This window comes from Amborella trichopoda, chromosome 4 (assembly GCF_054954075.1).
Source record: "Amborella trichopoda isolate Santa Cruz 75 chromosome 4, AtrichopodaSantaCruz75HAP2 v2.0, whole genome shotgun sequence".
NCBI classification, from domain to species: Eukaryota; Viridiplantae; Streptophyta; class Magnoliopsida; order Amborellales; family Amborellaceae; genus Amborella; species Amborella trichopoda.
Genome location: NC_142339.1, coordinates 16,779,302 through 16,803,398, shown reverse-complemented (window position 1 = coordinate 16,803,398; position 24,097 = coordinate 16,779,302). Strand labels below are relative to the sequence as shown.

Below are 24,097 nucleotides of genomic sequence, written 5' to 3'. Positions count from 1 at the left end.
ATTAACATATCATCCGCATATAAAGAAATGAATACAACGTCACTATCACTGATCTTTTTATGGATGCAGTAGCCTTCCTCATTTGAGGTACACCGTACAAAAGATAGTGTCTCTTGAAACTTAATGTACTACTGGCACGATGCATGTTTTAGACCATAGAGGGATTTTTAAGTTTGCACATAGGGTTCCCCTTACCTTTCTCTTCAAATCTCTCGGGTTGTTTCATGTAGATTTACTCTTTTAAATCTCCATTTAGAAAAGTTGTCTTTACTTCCATTTGATGGACCTCAAAGTCAAAATGGGCTGCTATGGTTATCAGGATTTTAATAGATGGAAACTTCGCAAATTGGGGGGAAGGTTTTCTCAAAGTCTACCCCTTCTTTTTAGGTGAATCCCTTGATTAATAGCCAAGCTTTGTATTTTTCTAATTTCCCTACTAAGTTCAGTTTTTTCTTGAAAATCCACTTGCATCCTATTGCCTTACAGTTTTGAGGTAGAGGTACTAGTTCCCAGACAAGGCTTTGGTTTATGAAACTTTATTAATTTTTCATGGCTTCTACCCAATGATTTTTTTTCAAAACAGGTTATCGCTTCTTAGTAAGTGGAAGGCTCATGATGTGGTTTATCCCCAACCCTCTCATAGTGTTCCCCCAAGTAGGTGAAGAATTCAGGTTGTCTACTAATTGAGTTGCTTCTCCTAACTATTTGTTCAGGTTCTCGAGATTTAACCTTGTCACTAGCCTTCTCAAGGATATCGACTTGCTTGTGAATTGCTTTTGCTTCGAGGAACTCATCTTCAAAGCAGTGGCCATCTCGGCTCTTAATAACTACCCCATTTTCAAGGTTGAAGAATTGATACCGCTTACCATGGTCATGGTAGCCGATGAATATAGACATGATGGCTTTGGGATCTAGTTCTATCCTATTTTGGTAAAGTATTAGGATATGGGCAGAACAACCGCACAAGCTTAGGTGATTGAGGGACGGAGTACAACTAGTCAAAATCTCGTAAGGAGGAAGAGGGGCGGCCTTACTGGGAACACGATGCCATCAAAATTACTTCTTATCAGAAATCTAGGGAGAGCTTTGCATGCCCCGTCATGTCTTTTACCATTTCAACCAAGGTATTATTCCGTCTATCGACAATTCCATTTTGCTTGGGTGTATAACGCATGGTATATTGATGAACAATACCATGCTCCAAACACGTCACTAAAGACTTGTGAGGAGTACTCACCACCCCTATCGGTTCTCAGAATTTTGATTTTCAGATTTGTTTGGTTTTCTACTTCAGGTTCGTATTCATTGAATTTTTTTAAGGCTTCAGAGTTTGTGTGCATCAAATATATATGGTCATATCGTGGTCATCAATAAAGGTGATGAAATATCTTTTGCGGCTTTTAGAAGCCATATTTATAGGACTGCAAATGTCGCTATAAATGATTTCTAATATGCTAGAAGCTCTTTGTGCCCTAGAGGATTTTTTCCTTGTTAATTTTCCTTGCACACACTTTTAATAAAGAACCTTTATAATTTTCTAGAGTTCCATCTTATCTTAGTCATTCCATTCTCTTAAAACTTATGTGCTCTAGTCGGATATGCCATAAGAAAGCATCCACATCATTTGAAGATGAGACATAAGCAACTACATCTTTTATTTCAATTGAATAGAGACCGTCTAAAAGAAGACCGGTCATGACAATCTCATCACGATTTTTCACGATCACCTTATTTTCAGAGAAGTCGTGACAAAACCAGTCTTAGCCATTTTTGGGACCGAAACCAAGGACTTCATCATGTTAGCAGCATAGAGTGTTTACTTTAAGACCAAAACCTTTCAATTCTTCATCTCAAGAGCATAATCACCAACACCCAGAATGTGGGTCTTTTGATTTCCCCCCATGTAAATGTGTTGGTCACTCTGCCGCACCGGTGTAGAAGTGCGGAAGTCATATTTGGTGTTGATACATGGGCCGTAGCTCTCGAGTCAAGATATCAAGATGCGCCCTTATGGTCAACTAGCAAAGTACCGAGTTCTTATTAAACCTACAATCCTTAGATATGTGGTCCTTCCTCTTTGCATATGTAGTAAAACCTAGCCTCGCTTTCCCTTGAATATATATTTTCTCTCTCTCTCTGTCTCTCTCTCTGTGTGTTTCTCTCTCTTCTTTTCCTCTCCCCTCCTTTTATTTTTCACTTTACTCTTCCCTTTGTAAGGCATAAAATAGGGTTGAGAGTTTACCATGTGCACTGTATCTATTAGTGTCGGTGCATTTTGAGCGTTCTGCCTCTCCTCTTCACCCTTGAGCAATGTGAAGAGCTCCTGTAGCCTAGGTATTGTCTCTCAAGTAGTAAAGAATGATATGAATACCTCCCAAAAAGCGGGGACGGTATTCAACATGTGAACCACTTGTATGGGTTTCAAGGGCAGCATCTCAATTGCCTCTATCTTTCAAACAAGTGCCCTGAAAGTATGCACGTGTTCTGATATTTTCGTAGCTTCGACCATTTTCAAATCGCCATACTTCTTCATAGCCATTGATTTTATCATGAGAAAAGGATCTGCATATTCCTTCTAGAGCAACTCATGCATGCCTGTTGCAGTATTGATTAGTTCATACTCGGATGCATATAAGTCATTCATAGAACAAAGTAAGATATGACTTACACACATATTCTTATGCCTCCATGCGGTATATGCATCTCATGTAGCTTGATATGCATCACTTCTAGGATGGTGAGGATGATGCTCAATAAGTATCTCATGCAAACCCTAATCGTAAAGCACATAGCCAATTTTGTGCTTCCATGAGGAATAGTTTGTCCCATCGAACGTTTCAGTCTTTAGGATCACGGAGATAAAACTGCGTGTTATCCCAAATAAAATAAAATAAATAAAACACATTAATATTAGTAAGAAACCTATTCTCTGATACCAATAAAAGTTGGATAAGGGGAACTAGTATGGTATATTCAGTTTTTAACTTTTCTCTTTTATATTAACTAGAACACTTATAGAGGTCCAATTACAATTAAACAAATTCAAAATAAAATAAATAAACAATCAAAAGAGGTTCTCACTTGCTGCTACTAATTAAAACATATTTTATTTAATAAGCAAAAACCACATAATGTAATGGGAACAAGAAAGCATATGATTGCATGCCACAAGAAGAATGTTAGAAGATTACCTCAACTGGACTTTGTACACCCCACTACGGGTCTCCTCCTCTAATGAAACGCGAGATCAATGATCTATCTTAAATATTTGAAACATGGGAAACCATCAGCTACAACCCTTAATCAATATGAGAGCAATGAAACATAACATAACAAGAACTAGGCCTCAATGCCTTAGTGCATGGGGTGTGCCCCTCTCTTGGATCTATGTGGGGCCTGCCCCTAATTTTCTAAGGGAGACACGGAGAGAGTTCTTAAAGAGAGGAGATAGAGGATGGTGTGCCACTTAGAGAGAGAAGAGCGATAGATGAGAGGTGTAGAAAATTGTATAGATTGGGCCTCTATTTAGACTATTTCTAGGGTTAGGGTTTCTTAGGGTTAGCCATTCTTAAGGAGATTACATCCCGATCTTTGATCATAGGAGACCTGTGGGGTGAAAGATTTGAGTCACACAACCCTTAGATCAACCATCATGATTCAAAAGAAGGTGCTAGAATCTTATCTTTTAGCTTCTTTAACCCAATCCCATCAAATAAAGATAATATAAAACATATAATTTACTTGCCTTTCTTTTCCATTATCTTCTTACACATACTTTAAGTTTGAAAATTAAATCTCAAACTTTCCCTTTTCCCTTAAGTTAATTGAGTGCCTTGATGGCCTCTCCAAATTATGGAAAGAAAGCAACCACAGTGGGCGTGCCACCCATTGGGCCCTTATGTTGGCCCCACACACTTCTCAAAGATGGTCATGGTGGGCCCCCATAAATATTAATGACTTATAAAAATATAAAAATAATTTAAAACAAGATATTTAATATATTTTCTCTCAGAATATTTAAAACATTGGAAAATCAATTTCTCGTTATTTATAAATCCATTTTGAGAAAATAAAATATCCAGAGACTTCTAAAAATTCAAACTATCAATCTAAAAATCATTTAACATCAAAATAATTAGTTCTAAATAATTTTGATCGGAATCAAATCCAACTAAGTTAAGGAATTATTAATTTACTGAAGCACTCCATCTTCTACTTCAGATTATAATCCACACTCGCTTTCTTAAACTGACCCCGTGTTTCCCATGATATACAGACCATCGCATGGGTTCATGATTGGGCCACTAAAGCTAGCCAATTAGTGAGGGGATACAATCACAGTCTATGGATTATAAGTTTTCCTTAAGAGACAAATCCAAGGTCATACAGACCTAGTGCAACCACAACTCTATGATACATAGGGGTCATCTCTCGCACATATACATGCATCACCCTCAATGGTGACTTTATTTCTCAATATGATGTTCATTTGTACATACCATGTAATAATTCAAAGATGATGATTTGACCATCGTCTCTACAAGCCTACCATCACACACAAGGGTCACACAGTCCCTTGGCTCTGTACCTTGGGCAACTCTAACCTCATCAAGGTATAACCCTGCTAACCCTCCTCAGTTGTGCTCTATGCCCAGGTAATTAAGGGTTTTCCAACTCGACTGACCTATTACCTAAAGCCTAGTCTGAGTATCGATATATAGTATTTGCCTATCTCAGTCTAATTGGACCATACTCCCATTAAGTTTATGTTCTACTATATCAAAATATTGATTACATGCTCTCATAAAGCCTTTAATTGCTACCAAAACCCAACACAGGGAACATGTAATTTGGATTGTACACTCATCACCTATTGGCTTGTTTTGATGGTCCAATTATGATTGTTGGTCATGGGAACTATTGTATCAGTCTAAGAAAGTGAGTATGGGACATGGTCGTCACTAGTAGAGATAGAGTGCCTTAGTATATTCACATTTTCCTTAACGAAGTTGGATTCGATTCCTATCAAAATAATTTAAAAATAATTAATTTCATGTTAAATAATTTTTAGAATATTAATATTGATTTTTAGAAGGCTCTGGATATTTTATTTTTTAAAATAAACTAAAAATAAATTATCAGGTTTTTAAATATTTAAAAAGAAAAATAAAATACTTATGATTTTCTAAAATCATTTTATTTGTTTTAAAATTTATTTAAGATTGTGGGGACCCGAAATTTATTAGGGCTCACCACATTAGGCCCATTTGTATAAGGCATGGGCCCACTTGAGTAGGACACCCCACTCTATCCTTATTTCCCCTTTTGTTACAAGGTGGCTTCCTGAGGAAGCTATCTAGAAGCTATAGAGAGATATGATTGAGTGATTTCAAAATCGAATATATGATAATCGATTGAAAAACATATGACATAAGTTTCAATTATATGACATTTTTTTATAAAAGAAATTTTGATGGGATTAGATTAAAGAAATTGAGAGATAATGTTCTAGCACTTTCTTTTAAATCATGATAGTTGATTTATGGATTGTATGGCTAAGATCTCTTGCTCCACATTCCCTTATGATCTACGGTCAAGAACAAATCCCCATAAAGATGGCTAAACCCTAAATCCCAAACTCTAGCCTCTCTATTATGAATACATCACACTGGGGTCAATTACCTATACAAAAAATTTGATTTCTCTCTCTTTCTCTCTCTCTCTCTCTCTCTCTCTCTCTCTCTCCTAGGGTGGTATGCCACCATCTATCTACTCTCTCTCCGTCTCATACTCTCTAAGGGTTAGAAAAGAAAGAAAGGGGGCATGCCCCTAGGTGGTCAATAAAGAAAAGGGGGCACGCCCCCACAAACTTAGAGAGGAAAACCCCCATGCTATGCACACATGCTTTTATACTTTGAAGAAGAGGGTTTAGCCAAAGGTTCAATTTCCTAAGATTAAAAAAAGACCAAGATCACGTGCACCATCAATGGAGGAGACCCGATATGGGATGTACAAAGTCCTTGGTGTAACCTAAGGTAAGATATTTGGTATTCTAATTGCTCTATGTTTCTTGATTCTTCAAGAATTGTATTTTTTATGATCATAAAAAATTGTAATGATATGCAAGAGAAAATCCTAGATTGTATTAGGGTATATTTAACGAATAAATTCGTAATTTTTTGACACATGTAAGTGTTCTCTCTGATATAAATAAAGAAAAAAAATTTATCTGTATATACTGGACTAGATCACATTGTCCATTTTCCATGGATAGGAACCTTTGTTCCAACTTTTCATGAGTAGGAACCTTTGTTTTTAAACCTATGTACCAACCTTTCAAGGGTTGGAACCTTTGGGCTTCTAAGTTGGGGTAATCCTCATAGTTTTATTCCAGCTGGAAATGGGGGTCTCATGTGCCATTACAAGGGAAGACGAGTGAGCCTGGAGTGGTGATAGCTGTGATTGCTTTACCACCTCAATTTCTTAGCAGGGTCGTTTCAGGCAGTTGTTGCCCCCCTTTTTTTTTTCCTGAGGATTGTTTGGGGGCCATAGGCTCTACCCAGGGTTTTAGCTTTTGGATGGTTAGTATATCATGCGAGTATTATGAGGATAAATTTAGGCAAGGCATGCTGATTCCTAAGAAATGCATTGTATGCCGAGGGGTGACAAAGTTGCCCAGCTATCTTCTCACTCAATGCAGGAATGCCATGACTATTTGTTGTTAACGGGTTATATTCTTAATCTCTTTTGCATGCAATGGGTGACCCTAGCATCAGTAGAGGACCTTATGGTGAGATGCGTCACCATGCTAGTTCTTCCTTGAGGCCGCCCCGTACGCTCCAGCAAATGTGTATTCTAGTTACCATTTGGTGCATTTCTAAAGAATGAAATGGATAACGTGAGAGGGTATATAAATTGATCCCCTAGGTGAGAACAAGGACTATGGTGATTACTCAAAATTTTGAGGATTTGCTATTTGTTGAGGAAATATATGCGCCCCAAGATGTGTTGCCTAACATCTCTTAATCTAAATAAAATTTAGTCGATTACTCTCTGCTCTTTCAAAAATATGTTTAAAATGCATTTTTCCTTTGGGATTTACATCAAGATACATTGATATATCTTCTTGTTATAGAATCTTTAGACCTCAGAATAACCTTGTCCATGGACTATAGTCTAATGGCTGTAACAAGAGAACATGAGGCCTGGTCCTGGAAGTTCAGTGATGAAAAGTGCGCCTCTAATTATAATTTATTCATTATTATATATATTTAGATTGAATTATAGTACCTGTTAATGATGATTGTAATACCTCATCTCAAAATAAATCCTTCAAAACTTTTGAAGTTTTGGGCTTGAAATATGCTGGGGTTGATAGCGAACTAACCCAATCAAATATCTGCTCTATCTTAGTGTATTGCAAGTCTATAGATAGCACAACGTTTTTGAATTTCATCAAGAGTGGATCTTCTGAAGGATCTGAAATATATATCATTGGATCTGAAATATATAATCATTGGGTCAACAAAAACTTGGTGAGTGTTATTGTTGTTTATGTAGGGTGCAAGAGGCAGCTCGTAGATATTTTCGCAAAGCTCTTTCTAGCAAACAGCTCTTTTTAGAGATCGAGACATCTTCAAGAGCAAGCTATCTACATTCAACAATTTCACCTACTTGGAAGTGTTAAAAAAATTAAGGGAAAATATAGAATGAGACAATTTACCTTGGATACAAGGTGGTCACGTTAATCTTGATCATTGGATATGAAATTGGTTGCTGCAATTATTCCATTGACCAAGGGCGAACTTCAAAAGAAATTCTCTCGAACTTTTTGACATCCAAACTATCAAATTTCATATAAATGGTTGTAAGAAATTTGGTCACCTTATATAAAGTAAATGATTTTATTATATACAATCCCAAAATTTAACATTGTCGAGTCTACAACATAGCGTAATGCATGTGGTCATCTCCTGTATTTTGTATGGATACCACGTCAATAAGAACAGCTTTTCGTTCTCTCAACTTTGATTACTCGATTCATGTGGTTAAGTAAACATGCTTGTCATTGAGACCCATCATATTCAAATTTCAAAAGTATATTCAATGGTTTGATAGTCAGCTCCTCTATAGTTGCATAAGTAAACACCCTTATCAAAGAGGATCATATTCAAATTTCAAAAACATATCCTATGATGTAATAATGGGTGCAGTTTGTATAGAGCTGAGGCTCTAAACAATCAAAATAAAGCGCACCTTCAAATAAGTGCTGAGAAATGTGGTTTCAATACTGGAAATGTTTGTGATAGCCATAAAATATATTTCCAATCTTTAATTATAAAATTTAAATCTTCAAAAACAGTGTAGATCGAGCAGATCTACGGAAACTTGAAAATCTTGAAAATCGAAGGTCTAAAAATGCGTTACAAGATGCAACACTTTCAAAACTTGAAATCCATGTTTTTCTCATGTCCATATGTCTTGATGTTGAGATGATCAATTTTAAGATATTTGAACATCAAAACAACTTCCTCAAATGAAATTTTTTAGGTGAGCTCTAATTTGATTGTTTAGAGCCTCGCCTCTATATAAACTTTTTCCTTCAGTAATATTTAACTGCTAGAGCTGCATGAGTATTGAAAGCAAACGGCTTTTGACAGAATGGAATGGTTGGTGAGAAACATGGTTTCCTTGGGCATGGAAATTACTTCATTGATATCCACCCTTGCGTTTTTAAGGCAAGTTGGGATTTACCCAAGCCATCAGCAAGTTGATTGCCTGTTTTTGGGCTATATATGGATACGGATCCTGTCAATGGTCTTAGTAATCTCTTTTATTGCAGTCGCGCTCGACCGGAAAAATCCACCACACAGCAATCTTGTACAAGTAATTCAGATAATGTGCTCCTCCTTTAGTGAGAATAATAGGAACAAACAATTGTCATCGGAGAGAGTTAGAGGGGAAAATATAAGGAAAATCAACAATCATCAGAAAGAGTTAGGAAGACTATAGGAAAGAGCAATAATGTGAGGGAGAGAGAGAGAAGAGTGAAGAAAAGGTGCAAGGGAAATGTGGTTGATGAAAGAGAAGCCTAGAAGAAACAAAATAGGGGAGGGGAGAGTGAGTGAAAGAAAATTTGGTACAAGAAAAGAGAGTTGAGGGGTGGCGGACCGTGCAGACGCCAAAAAAGACTGAGAGGGACTGAAAGAGTAGTAGGGAGATAAAAGCCAGAGATATGTAAAATAAACAGCCAAAAGATTTTATGCTTCATTCCCTTCCTCGGGCCAAATATCCCCATCTAAGAGAGGATTTCGATTTCGAGACAAATAATTTAAAAAGGGCAAACTTTCTTGTACTTCTCCTAATGTAAATTAGCTATATACTCCGCCTTATCTAGTTGTTAGATCAGAATGAATGATGAGATGGATTATTTAGCTGTCAGATCTGAATGAATGCTGAGATGGATTAACTTACAATGTCACGCCTCTACACTATTTTATTTTTAATTTTTTTACAAAACATTTGACACAACTTTTGGATGTCAACTCCCCTCTTAAACTCGCACTTGAAAAAAAATATAAAAGCAATATTCCCCTTAAAATAAAATAACTAAAATACCCTTGAAAATTTCAAGGGTATTATGATCATTTTATTTTATTGAAAATATTGCTTTTAGGTGTGTCCCATTGAGATAATGACATATACCAAATTTTATATTCATATAATTTGTAAAATAAATTTTTAAAAATAAAATTTTCTGAAGCAGTAGATCTGGAATAAATTGTCAAAGGCTTATTTGATTTGAATTGGACCGTTGAAAGGGAGGAGGTATATAACTTTTATATAGTCGGAGAAGTACCTTTCCAATTAAAAAACCAAAACGGAAAAAGGATTTTGACATCTTAAACACTTATTTATGACCATCAAAACATTAATGCTTTTTTATTCAAACTTATGGTGTAATTTTTTTCAAGCATGTAAAGAGTGCATTTGATATTATTATTATTATTATTATTATTGAGTAATGATCCAATGAGACCCTTCCATACCCATGTGTGTGGGACTCCAAAGGATCACCATTAAATTTGGCACAGATCTCTAGAAAAGTTATCACATGAGTATGAGACTCGTCTTTTTTAGAGATCTGTGTTAAATTTAATGGTGCTCCTTTGGGGTCCTACACACATGGGTGTGAAAGGTTCTCACAAAGTCATTTCCCATTATTATTATTCGTATTATTATTATTATTATTATTATTATTATTATTATTATTATTATTATTATTATTATTATTATTATTATTATTATTATTATTATCATTATTATCATTATTATCATTATTATCATTATTATTATTATTATTATTATTATTATTATTATTATTATTATTATTATTATTATTATTATTATTATTATTATTATTATTATTATTATTATTATTATTACTATTATTACTATTATTATTATTACTATTATTACTATTATTATTATTATTATTATTATTATTATTATTATTATTATTATTATTATTATTATTATTATCGTTGTTATTATTATTATTATTATTATTATTACTACTACTACTATTATTACTACTACTATTATTACTACTATTATTACTACTATTATTATTATTACTACTATTATTATTATTACAATTACTATGCTTGACATAGCTCTGATACCATTAACGCCAAGATCTAAACACATAAAAAAATTTCTTAATTTTTTATAATCAGATAATTAGAACATTCTCATGTAACCTAAATAAATTAACACATAACTTATAATAAGAATAGAAAAAGGAGCAATATCAAGAATAATCCAAGTAGTATAAGTAGCTTATCTAATATTAATACTAAAAATAGCTTTAACTTGCATAATAACATAATTTATTTATAAAATGACAAAGATTACAGCAAACTAATAGAGATTACAGCAAACTAATAGAGAGTACAGCAAACTAATAGAGAGTACAACAAACTAATAGAGTACAAGACCGAAATCAACTTTTTACAGAAGACTCATTTACAGAAGACTCATAAAAGAAACATCTTATAACTTGTAAATGCAGTAACTAATAAACAACCTCCATTCGTCTGGACAGAAGCTTGGTAGGTTGGCCAAATTACAGTCGCACATAAGAGAGAAAGAGAGAAGGAAAGAAAGAAAGATAGATCTGAAAGTATTGGAAGGCGAGAGAGAGCGTCTGAGCCTTCTTCAGATCCCTGTGGTTTTCTTTGATGCTTCTGCGACTGGCATTCTAGGTATTTATATTGTTCGGATTCCAAATTTGAACTTAATTCTATTGTATTGTGGGTTTCAGATGGAAGACAAGTGGACGGCTGGATCGTCTGTCGGTGGATTCCTTTGTCGGCAACTGGGACAACTAGCGTACGGGTGTCGGCAGGTTTGTCTTCTTGCTCTTTTAACTATAGCTAGTGGAGAGAGCATCTTACTATAGCTGTACAGGTGGCTGATTACTGTAGATAGTGGAGAGAGCATCTTACTGTAGCTGCACATGTGGCTGATTACTGTAGATAGTGGGGAATCTTTTTCCTGTTTAGTGTCGGTGATATTACCAGAAGCTTCTGGATGCCGGGTCTTCTGGGCTGAGTTTCCTACGGGTCAATCTTCAGGTTTTTGCGAGAAGTCTCCTCCATGTTGACTCATGCCATAATGATCATCTTCCATACTATTAATCTTCATCAGTATTTTGGGAGTTTTGAGATGCTTCTTCTTCAAAGATTTGTAACAATTGTCTTTCAAGCTCTGCTTTGGTTGCTTGTGGATTTTGTTTTCTCATCCTTTTGATATATTCGGATAAATTATTGGGGTATTCATATTGAAGGGGGGATGGTCCTGGTATTTTCCTTAACTTGATTTTCTCAGGGTCTAAATTCTTATTGTCGAACACATCCCACCACTTGATAGCAATTTTCTTTCCCAATCTGGGTATATATTCAAAATTATTTGTGGTATTTTCTGATATATCATATCTCCATTTCATTATCCATGGTATTTGATATATTACTATGAAATATAAATGATAATCAATATTAGGATTCTTTCCATTGAACTCGACAAATTTTGCCTGAGATATTTGAGGCTTTTCAGGTAAGATTTGTGAGCCAGATCCCTATACCGAGAACCAATTTCGGAACCAATTCGGAAATTGATCAAGGATAGGCATCTTGAACTGAACGAACCAAGTATGAGAATTATTATTATTTTGTATTGAGAATATTTTGAACCAGGCTTTAATATACTCCGAATACCTATAGAATTTATTAGAAAATTCTTGGGCTTGGAATTTCTTTGCCCTGGGTGGTTCAGATCCCCACTCACTGTAGGGTAATATTTGCTTTATTTGCAGCTTGGAATAAGCTACAATATTTGTATTCTTATGATAATAATGTATTAAAGAAACTGAAACAATTTCTAATAGTATGGCCTTGTAACATTCTCGAGTTTTGTTTCCAATGGAAGGGTTTAGGTATTTGTATAGGTACATATTAGCCACTTTGTTTGGGTTAAGTCCGACATGTTCACATTCTATAATTGCATCAAAGAGAAAAGTTGTTTCTTTGTACTGAGATTTCCCAGAGGAAGAAGTCTCTTTTGGAATAGGTGATGATATAAATATTGGGGTTTGAACAGGAGTTTGAGCATAGGTCAATTGACTTGAATATTCAAGATAGGATACTGGATTAGAAGGAGAAAGAGGTGGATAAAAAGATATTGGTGACCCAACAGAAGAGGAAGGAACCAAATCCATCGGAGTTTTGCCTTTTTCTTGGCTAGTCATATCAATGTATGTATTTGTATTTGTATTGGTAGTAAGTCATATCAATATATGTATTTGTATTTGTATTGGTAGTAAGTCATATCAATATATGTATTTGTATTTGTATTGGTAGTAAGTCATATCAATATATGTATTTGTATTTGTATTGGTAGTAATTGTATTTTTATTATCAAGATGATCCCGATCCCGGTCCCCCCTGCAAAAATTCACGAGGCGATTAGAAGAGCCTTTTAAATGTTCAATTGTGAAATCAAAGGAAGATAATATAGCTTGCCACCGGGCAAATATCTGTTTAGATACAAGGTTTTGAACATCTTTAAGAAGAACATCACGGGCTGTTTTGCAGTCTGTTCGTATTAAAAAGGTTTGATTAAGGATATCACTTTGGAATTTAATCACGCAATCGACAATTGCAAATATTTCCTTTTTTACTGTAGAATAGTTTTGCTGTGTTCTATTCCAAGCCTTGGAAGTATAACGAACAAGTTGTTCATTATTATCTATTTTCTGTTTAAGTATGCCTCTCAACCCAAGTTCTGAGGAATCACATTCTATTATTTTGAATGCATATGGATTCGACAAAGTCAGGCAAGGTAATTCTTTTGCCTTGGCTTTTAGCCGTTGAACTGCTTTAGTGTGTTCGTCATTATTTGGGGTGTTTTTCTTTAGTTTAGCGTATAAAGGTTTAGCTTCAATTGCTAAATCTTTATAAAAATCAGCGATGTAATTTAAACATCCTAAAAATCGCTGTAATTCATTTGATTAAGTATTACATCGGGGAATTTATCCGCAAATTGAATTGCTCTTTCAATTGGGACAATGGTTCCTTGATATATATTATGACCAAGAAACCTTATTTTAGTTTGGCATAAACTTATTTTCTTAGCAGATACGACCAAACCTGCATGCTTGACAGCATTTAAGAATGTATTGATGTGCTTGAAGTGTTGCTGGATATCTTCTGAAAAGATCAATACATCATCAATATAAACTATCATAAATTTAAAGTATGGATTGAAAACATCGTTCATTATTTTTTGAAATTCAGACGGAGCATTCTTGAGTCCAAGGGCATAACGTTCCATTCATATTGACTAAACGGAACATTAAAAGTTGTTTTGTATCTATCTGTTTCTGCTATCTGGATTTGCCAATATCCAGATTTCATATCAAATTTGGAGAATATACATGCATTTATCAATCTATCTAATAAATCTTTCTTATTAGGTATTGGGTATTGAATCCATTTAAAGACTTTATTTAATGATTTATAATTAATTACAAGTCTTGGTACTCCCCGTTCTTTTTCAGCATTGTTTTCTACATAAAATACAGAACAACTCCAAGGGGAAGAACTTTTTCGTATTAATCCCTTTTTAAGTAATTCATCTATCTCTTTTTTACATATTTTTAAGAGCCTTACATTCATTTGAATGGGTCCGGCTTTAGTAGGGATTTTATTTTCATCAAACGATCTTCATATGGTAACTTTATTATATGTTTTTTTCTATTCCAAAAAGCATTTGGCAAATCATTATATATTTCTTTTTCTATATGATGTCGAATGCTTTTGACTTTTTTTTTATTTTTTGGTAATAGTAATTGTTCTTCAATTATTTTATATCTTATCTCTGTTTTGAGATAACATAAAAAAATATCTTTATTTTTTATGTTTTGTTTAACATTATTTATTTCTTTAATTTTTGGTTTATCTATAAATTCAAATTTAACTTTATGACCATCTATATTTTGATTTTATTCCAGAACTATCTATGGTTATAGGATAGAGTAAATTTAGAAAAGGTGTTCCAAGAATAACTGATTGACTTAATCCTTTAACCATTATAAAAGGTATTTCAAAATAATTTCCATTGTTGCAAACAACAGCATTAGACAGTTTATAATTAATTATTAATCTACTTCCATCTGCTGTATTAAGTATTTGAGTTGTTTTACTAAAATATTTTGTAGGAACTAAACATTCATTAATGCAATTTAAGTATGCTCCAAAATCAATTAATGCTAGAGATTGAAAACTGTATTCATTCTTTACAATAATTTTTACTAGAGTAAACCATTTTTGAGTGATTACTTGGTTGATTAAGTTGACATAATTATTATCTTCTATTGTTTCTTTAGCATTTGAGGTTTCAGTTTCAATACTATTTTTGCCTTTTCATAGTTTGTCAAATTCTAATTCATCATTATCAGATAGGTTTTCAGAGAATTCTGTATGTAGTTCTAGAATTTTAATTCTATTTTTCAATTGTTGGATTTCTGATTTCATCTCATTAAGTTCTTGTTTTAATTATGAAATAGTAGGTTCTCTTTGAACAACTTCCTTTTTGCTAATTCTTTTTGCAAAAACAATGTTGATTTTCTGAATCTGAACTGCTTGAATCTGAACTAGTTCATATTAAATTCTCATCTTCTATTTTTCCTACAATTTGAGAATCTGAACTTGATGATGAATTTTCTGTGCTAGATTCTTCATTTATTAAGATAATATCATATATTTTGGATTTGAATTCTTCATCTAAAATAAGAGCATCTATCTTTCTTTTCACTTTACAATTATTTTTATAATGACCTATTTTACCACATCTATAACAGACTGGCATTTTCCTTTTTACTTTTTTATATTTATACATTTTTTTGGCAAATTTTTCTGATTTATTTTTCTTGAATTTCTAGTGTTTTTCTGAGTTATTTCTTCTATCTATTTTTCTTTTATTTTTATATATTTTCTTTGGAGAAGTATTTATACTATATCCGAACTACTCACAAAATGTTTGAGGAATTATTGTATTAGATTTTTCTACATTTGTTTAGAAGAATATTGTTTTCCCTTTTCGTATCAATATGTAATACGTTAGGGTTAAAAGTATTCATTACTTTATAACAAATTCTATATATTAGAGCTATATTTTGAGATCCAGGGTTCATATCAAACCCTTGCGTTTTTAAATTAAGTGTTAATACTTTAGGGATATTCGAATCACTAAATGATACAGAATAGTTAGGAAAACAATTAAAGTATACTGGTTCGTTACAAAGGCTAGATTCTACAATTCCTAATAAAGAGTCATTAAATTGATTATGCCTACTGTCTCTTAAACATAAAAGTATAGAGTTATGTAGTCCTAATCTTGTGAGTGGTTTTATTGCAATTTGTATTAGTCCTATATGTAAATACTTATATTCTTTTTTAAGATGTGATTGAATTATTTTATCAGATAATAATTGAAAGTTTTCTTGTTCATTGTGAACAGCTAGACTTTGCTCAACAATTTTGATTGAGTATCCACATTTCAATTCAAAAGTGCCCCTTTGATTAAACATCTGTTACTGGAACTTTAGGTATATTCCAGTTTTGAATTTAGTTCTCAATATTATCAATCATAATTTCTTCTTTATTTTTTATTATTACTATTACTATTATTATTACTATTATTATTACTATTATTATTACTATTATTATTATTATTACTATTATTATTATTACTATTATTATTATGACTATTATTATTATTACTATTATTATTATTGCTATTATTATTATTACTATTACTACTATTATTACTATTATTACTATTATTACTATTAATACTACTATTACTTTACTATTACTATTACTATTATTACTATTACTATTACTATTATTACTATTACTATTACTATTACTATTACTATTACTATTATTACTAGTACTATTATTAGTATTACTATTACTATTATATTATTATTACTATTACTATTATATTATTATTACTATTATTACTATTACTATTATATTATTATTATCTTATTTTAGAATTTTTTTATGATATTCCTCTCTAGTTCGAGATTATATCCCAAATTTGAGATCCTGCAAGATAGTCCTACATGAGGTTTTACGTGAGGGAGTGAATAGCATATATTCTTCTATGACAGCATATAATCTATTGGCATACTCATATACTTTAAAGAAACACAATTCCACTATTTTTTTTTGCCACCCTTGATTTCTCACTAAGAATCTACCACAATCGTCAATTCCCCATCTTCTCTCTCTTTTGAAAATAGATTGAAAATAGAATTAAAACTATGAAACCACTCTAGAATATTGTGGTCAAATCAGCAAATTTGCAACTAAGTTAGTTTCAAGGTAAAAAATATATATAAATAAGACAACTACCTTCAAGCCAACTTTCCACTTAAATAACTGTCCAAGTTTATATAGAAAAAAATAGTCAAAATATTCAAGTTCGAGATTTAGAATCTTGATGGTATTTTGGTGATTTTTCACATTTTGTGGATATTCCAGGTTCCAAACCAAAAACACATCTTTTTTCGTTGAAATATGTTTTACCAAGAGTTTGGAAGTAGAATAAACAAGGATACATCGCTTTGGGGATGAAACTATATATATATAAAAAATAAAAAATAAAATTAAAAATAAAAATAAAAAGAAAGAAAGAAGAAGAAGAAAGATACATTACCTGATTAAGTGGTCCTGGATAAATGATGCAATTAGCGCTTTCATTATAATCCCTTTTTAAGGTTTGATATATGAAGCAACGAATAATTTTTGGTAATCTGATTTTGCTTGAGTTAACATATCAAACGACGAAAATAACCTTATTTTATTTCCATCCTAGATCATGAATATAGGAGTTTTAATACAATAGAGCACCCGGAGGTACTTGCTTGACACAGTGATTTCAAAGCAACCACTTCACAAATATTTAATGATAAATTGATATCTAATGATAATGGATTCATTTTACGACATTAGTTACTTTATTAGAGGGATAATATTTCATTGATTCGTCTATGTAAAAGAATTGATAACAAGAAATGTCAGTTTTATTACCATTTTAACAATCAAAAGTAAAACACACCTTCAAATAGTATCAAGAAATGTGGTTTCAATATGGCAAATCTTGGTGATACCCTTCAAATAAATTTTCATCTCTAATTATAAAATTTAAAATGTAAAAAATAGTGTAGATTGAGCAGATCTATAAAAGCTTGGAAATCTTGAAAATTGACGATCCAAAAATGCATTATAAGATGCACTATTTGCAAAACTTGAAATCCATTTATTTCTCATGTCCACGCATCTTGATGTCAGGATGATCAATTTGAGGATAGTTGAGCATCAAAACAACCTCCTCTAGTAAAATTTTTGAGGTGGGCTCTAATTTGATTATTTAAAACCTCGGAGCTATATATAAACTTTTTCCTTTCCAAAATTAGACACAAAAAAAAATTACCAGAAATCAGTGTTCGCAAAATTAAACCGGAACGGTTAACCGGATATGGAGCTGCGAGTGGTTTGAACCAAAACCGAACTAATCAAGATGGTTAATTGGACTAACCAGTCAAGTAGCTTGTTTAAAAAATAATGGGTCAAAAACTCCCAAAAAACTAGAAATACTTAGATTAAGTGTACAATATCTTATTACACATATTTATCTTAGAAAAAAAAAATTGAAACAACTTTTTATAAATTAATATTCGAATACTATAGTCATGTACATGAAAATATCTTAGGATATTTTTTGAAGAAAGTTTTGTCATGTAACATTTTCTTTCAAGAATTAACATATTTATCCCAAAACTTAAATGAAACTTTCTTCTTCTTTTTTTTTGTTTTACAAAAATCTCTCACATTAGAAATAAAAGTTTATGCACTTTTTTTGCAAATAACAAAAGTAGATTGATGCTATCAAATCAAATAAAAATGCCAACTAGTTAAGTCAAGAAATAGAAAGGACCTCTTCCATATAGTTAGTAAAGCATAATTCATATAATACTTTTTCGATGAAGTTAAATTAGGCATACTTCACAAAAAGTACATCTTATGATATGCAACAAAACGAAAAATCAATGCACAACACAATGATATGTTCTACTGTTCTTATATGTATCTACCATATCCATATCAGCGTGTTGTGCAATGATTTTATCAAAAAATAAGAAAATTAGAACAAATAATTTGATCAAAAAATAATTTTATTAAGAAAAATGGAAAAATACTTCCCATAGTTATTATAAAACATAATTTTATTAAAAAATCATAATTTTATCAAAAAATAATTTTACTAAGCAAAATGGAAAACCACTTCCCATATTCATCATAAAACATAATTTTATTAAAAAACCATAACTTTATCAAAATAATAATTTTGTAAGCAAAATAGAAAAACAGTTCCCATATTCATCAAAAAACATAATTTTTTATTAAAAAACATAACTTTGTTCGAAAGATAATTTTATTAAGCAATATCGAAAAAAACTTCCCATATTGATAAAAAACATAATTTTACTAAGCAAAATGAATTTGTTTTTATGAAAAATCAATTTCTCAAATGAGGGATGATTTGAAATTAAGATCACCTTTGTAAAACTATATATCTTTCTCTTTCTCTGGAATTGGGTCAGATCGGGATCGGCCAGTGACCGATCCCGAGTTAGTCGGTCAATTTTTTAAAAATTAGCTGATCTTTTAAAGACTATTTCCATAACTTTCCAAAAACCTTGATAGAAAATGAAATAAAAAAGAGAAAGGAAAAAGAACCAAGCTACATACAAGAAAGTGTAGTGTTCATTGAACATAAGGCAACCAAAATTTTTACATGCACTTAAAAAACAAAATATCACATTTACATCATTACAAATATAACTATATCAACTTAAAAAAACATAATTAACAAATTTGAGCGATATTATCATGCACTTATCAAAAAGAAGAATCAATTTCATCTAAAAAATTCTTTTATCAAAAGAATAATTTTATTAAGCAAAATAGAAAAACAATTCACATATTCATCAAAAAACGTAATCTTATTAAAAAATCATTATTCTAATAAAAATAATTTATAAAGAAAAATATAAAAACACTTCCAATTTCATCAAAATACATAATTTTCTTAAACAAAAAATCTTTTTTTAGAAAAATCAACATTTCAAAAACCCCAGAAATGAAGCAACATTTCGGGCAAGAAAAGACCCTCAATGTTTAGATAATCAAATAAATGAACATACATACATTGTAAAGGCTTTGATCATCTATCAAACGCACTAAATATCATAAAAAAATATTTGGTATTTTTAATTTAATTGAAGAAAAGGCGAAAATTTCAGATTTATAAAATTTTCGTGATATGGTGCAACAAAAAAATTTATAGAAAAAAGTTTACTCAATCATAAATAAACACACCAATTTTATTTGAGATATGAAGCCCCAATGATCGAAATTCACAACTGAATTTGATAAAAAACAACTAATAAATAGACAAAAAATCTACCTTTTTGGGTAGAACATAGGTTCTAGGAGCAACAACTTTTCGAGCAAAAGATTTTTTGTTTTCTGAACAAATTAAAAATTGAATCTAGTAAATACTTGGAATAGCAATCAAACCCCTCAAATTTCTTCAAGAACCATTAGGTATTGAGGAGATTATTGAAAGAATGGCAGAAATTTTCAAAAACCTAAAAAATCCATCATTTCAATCCAAGAAACTCTTCTTCTTTTTTTCATTGTTTAAATCCGAATTACTTGTTTTATATTCATTACATAGTGATTTAAACCATTAAAAAACCAAAAAGAATAAAAAAATGGCCACAAACCTAATAAAAAAAGGTGAAAACCGTTATCTATATTTCAAAATAACATCGTTATCTATAAATTACCGTTATTTACTTTAAAACACTGTTATATCGACGAACAAGTCCGGTTAGCTGAAAACTGACCGGTTTTGAGAAAATACCATCGATTCGACATCGAACCAACTGGTTTTGGTACCAGTTGTTTTTGGAGAGGGGCGTCTATTGAGTAGTACCGCAAAATTGACCTTAACCGAAATCAGTACCTTGCTGGTATCGTGTTAACCGGCTGGTTCTAGTTCGGATTGGCCGATTTTACGAACACTGCCAGAAATATACTTTAATTTTTGTTTAATTAGAAAAAAACATCAACTTTCATAAACCTCGTTCACACCACTTTTTCTCAATTTTGACATTTCTTTTAATAAAATAATATTCACAGTAGTCGTATTACCGTAATGACTACCGCATTATGATAGGGCATTCACTGTAAGACGATCGTTGTTAAGGCTATTTTGCCAAAAAAAATGACAAAATTGAGAGAGAAAAAAAAAAAGAAAAGGTGTGGAAAAAGATTTTAAAATTGATAAACTTTTTCTAATTAAATAAAAATTAAGATATATTTTTTTTAATCCCCCAAAAAAAAAAGTGCAGCACGGAAATCCACGCGACCAACTCTACCACGTAAGTTAAAAAGTGAAGGCAGAAAACGAAGAAGTTGATGACGTCACGTATGAAGGATGAGGGCGTGGCGGTCAAAGATGGCAGACAGGCGCGTGGGTCCCACTCTTTGGACAGTGAGTCGGTGAAGTAGCTGCAGCCTTTTGGACCTGAACACAATGATGAAACAGAGGGAGGAGCGCCTTTTGCCAATGTAAGAGAAGCAACACACACCAAACGTAGTGGGGCCGGGGTCGAGGTAAGTTTTTTTTAAAAAAAAAAATCTATGTGTGTACGGGTTTTTTAAATCATTATAATCAAAATCCCAAAATTGCCATTATTGCTTGAAACAACCGGCCCTACAAAATTTTTTATTTTTTTAACAAATTTACCACCCGTCCATTTTTTAATCATGCGGTTGCTTAGTAACATCAATTGTCCATCAAACCTTAGGTTTTGAAGGTTCAAGGCCATACATGTTAGACTTTATTTTTTGAAGGTTTAAAGCAGTCTAATGTTGTTAATATTGGGCTTTTTCTTTTTAGTTTAAGGTGGTTTGATGTTTTTAATATCTTACCGTATTTAAACCTCAGTTATTTTAAGTTTAAAGCGTTGTAATGTTTTTGACATTAGATCATGTTTGGATCTCAATTGTTGAATGTTTAAAATAATCATAAAATTAAAAAAATAAATTTAATAAAACTTCGTATCGGGGCTCGATAAACTTACTATAAGATATTTTTTATCCGATAACATTCATGGGTACATTTCACTTTTTTTTACGATAATCAATGTGGTTCGGGTTCTTGGGCTTCTACACTTGCGGAAAAAAAGATTAGGACATCTCTCAAATCATTGGTTTGGTACTATATGTAGCTTTTTTTAGTAGCTAGATTCCGAGAAAAAAAATGAAAACTCGTAGGGACATGGACCTCCGCATGAATATTGTAAATTTTTGGACCATCACACTAACTTTCAAATAAAAGACCTAATTTTTCCTTTTTTTTAGTGCATTAAAAAGAGTGGCTTTCCATAAAGAGGTGGGGAGGGAGAAAAGGATGGGTGGTATGAATTGTTGCGAGAGAGGAATGCGGAGAGGTCTCGATGATCGAAAAGTGGGAGAGAGACATGAAAAGAGAGCGGTAGGACACATGGTTTAAAAAATAAAATATAAAGGGGCTGATTGATTCATGCATTGGATTGTTGGGGCTGATTGATTTATGCATTGGATTGTTGTATACCAGCATATAACAGCAAAATGGCATTTATCGTGTGAAAGTTGTTCTACAAATGAGGACGTGGAAATTGAAATATTCAGAGAAAGTTATAGATAATCCAAATTCAACTTTCTACCGATCCTACTTTTCATAACTTTTTATATCTCATATTAAGCTCCAATACTAATTTTAATACTATTTTTTTTTATATTTATTTCGAAGTTAAAAAGTAAAAAATTGTTTTTACTTTCTTCTCTTTTAGTTTGGGGTCACATGACTCTCTCTCTCAATACTTCCTCTTTCTCAAAATAAGAACTTCATTCTCCCTTTCTCTTTCTCTTTCTCTCTCTACCCGTCCTCCCTTTCTCCCTCTAGCTGTGAACTAATATTTTTGCGGTCCGACCCCCAATATATCAGACCGGTTAAAATGTGGGTTAAGGCTCGTAAGGCGATTGGAATCTTTTTACGGTCCGGCACGAAAAAAAAGTGGTAGACCGTTAAAAAATTTTGGTTTGTCATTGCATGTGCTAGACCGCATTACAAGCTTGAAAAAAGCTTACCGAAACTCAATGCGGTCCGGCATACAGGGTGTCTGACCACATTACTAGCCACATTATTGGAACTTAGAGTGAGAAAGACAGAAAGAATAAGAGAAGAAAGTAAGAGAGAGTGAAATGTATTTTTATTTTGGGAGAGTGAGTGTTGGCATAAAGAGAGAGTCACGTGACCCCAAAATAGAGGAGAAGAGAGAGTCACATGACCCTTAAATAGAAGAGAGAGAGTAAAGGTATTTTGTCCTAAATTCATTGACTTTTTTACTTGAGGGTAAATATAAAGAAAAACAATATTGGAGTTCAAGGAGGATATAAAAACTATTGGGAGGTAGAATGTCTAAAAATTTGATTTTGTGGCGATATCTAGAAAAAAGTTTACATAGAACTAAGGCTCTAAACAATCAAATTCGAGCCTAGCTCAAAACTTTTACTAGAATAGGTTGTCTTGATGCCTAAGTATCTTTAAATTGATCATCTCGACTTCAAGATACATGGACATGAGAAAAATATAGATTTTAAGTTTTGAAAATAGTGTATCTTGTAATGCATTTTTGGACTGTCAGTTTTCAAGATTTCCAAGCTTTTATAAATCTGCTTGATCTACATTATTTTTAAAGTTTTAAATTTTATGATTAGAGATGAAAATATATTTTAAGGCCATCATAAAGATTTCCAGTATTGAAACCATATTTCTTGACACTATTCTATGGTAGGCTGTAATTTGATTGTTTAGAGCCTAAGCTCTATACAAACCGCACCCATAAAATAGAGGTGCGTATTACATCTCTCTTGCTTTAACCGCATGTGCATCTCAATACTTACTATTTACAACAGGGAAGCCTATATCAAATTCATGTCTCAGAACTCCAACTCACTCGTTATAAAATTAAAGGGTGTAGTTCGCATAAGATTTTACCTCAAAACAATAAAAGTAATGTATGCCTCTAAATTTTATCATTAGACGAAGTTATAAAATTTTAGACCTCAAAAATAGTCCAAGTCAAGTAGTCCATAAGTATATGAAAAACTTGAAAATAGACAACTAGATAATACACTACAAGATGCACTATGTTAAGACTCGAAATTTTTTTTCTTCATATTCTATATCGACATCAAGATGAGCAATTAGAGAGTTGTCCAACTGCAAAGCAGGCTTCTATGATAAATTTTTCAAGTGGACCTTTGTAATACTTATCAAAATTGGAACGTTATGTGAACTTTTTCTTAAATTAAAAAGGGTGAGGTTTGTATAAGGTGTCAATTTT

The 24,097-nt window shown here is 32.2% G+C and overlaps 1 long non-coding RNA gene across 1 annotated transcript; it reads right to left on the bottom strand.

Annotated features, from left to right (window-relative positions):
• Positions 1-1,638: 1,638 nt before the first annotated feature.
• Positions 1,639-11,265, bottom strand: LOC148782325 (uncharacterized). Its single transcript, XR_016053281.1, has 3 exons — positions 11,090-11,265; positions 7,724-7,843; positions 1,639-2,864 (listed from the first exon to the last, which is right to left on the bottom strand). It is a non-coding gene; the product is annotated as an uncharacterized LOC148782325 (long non-coding RNA).
• Between the last annotated feature and the right edge of the window lie 12,832 nt (positions 11,266-24,097).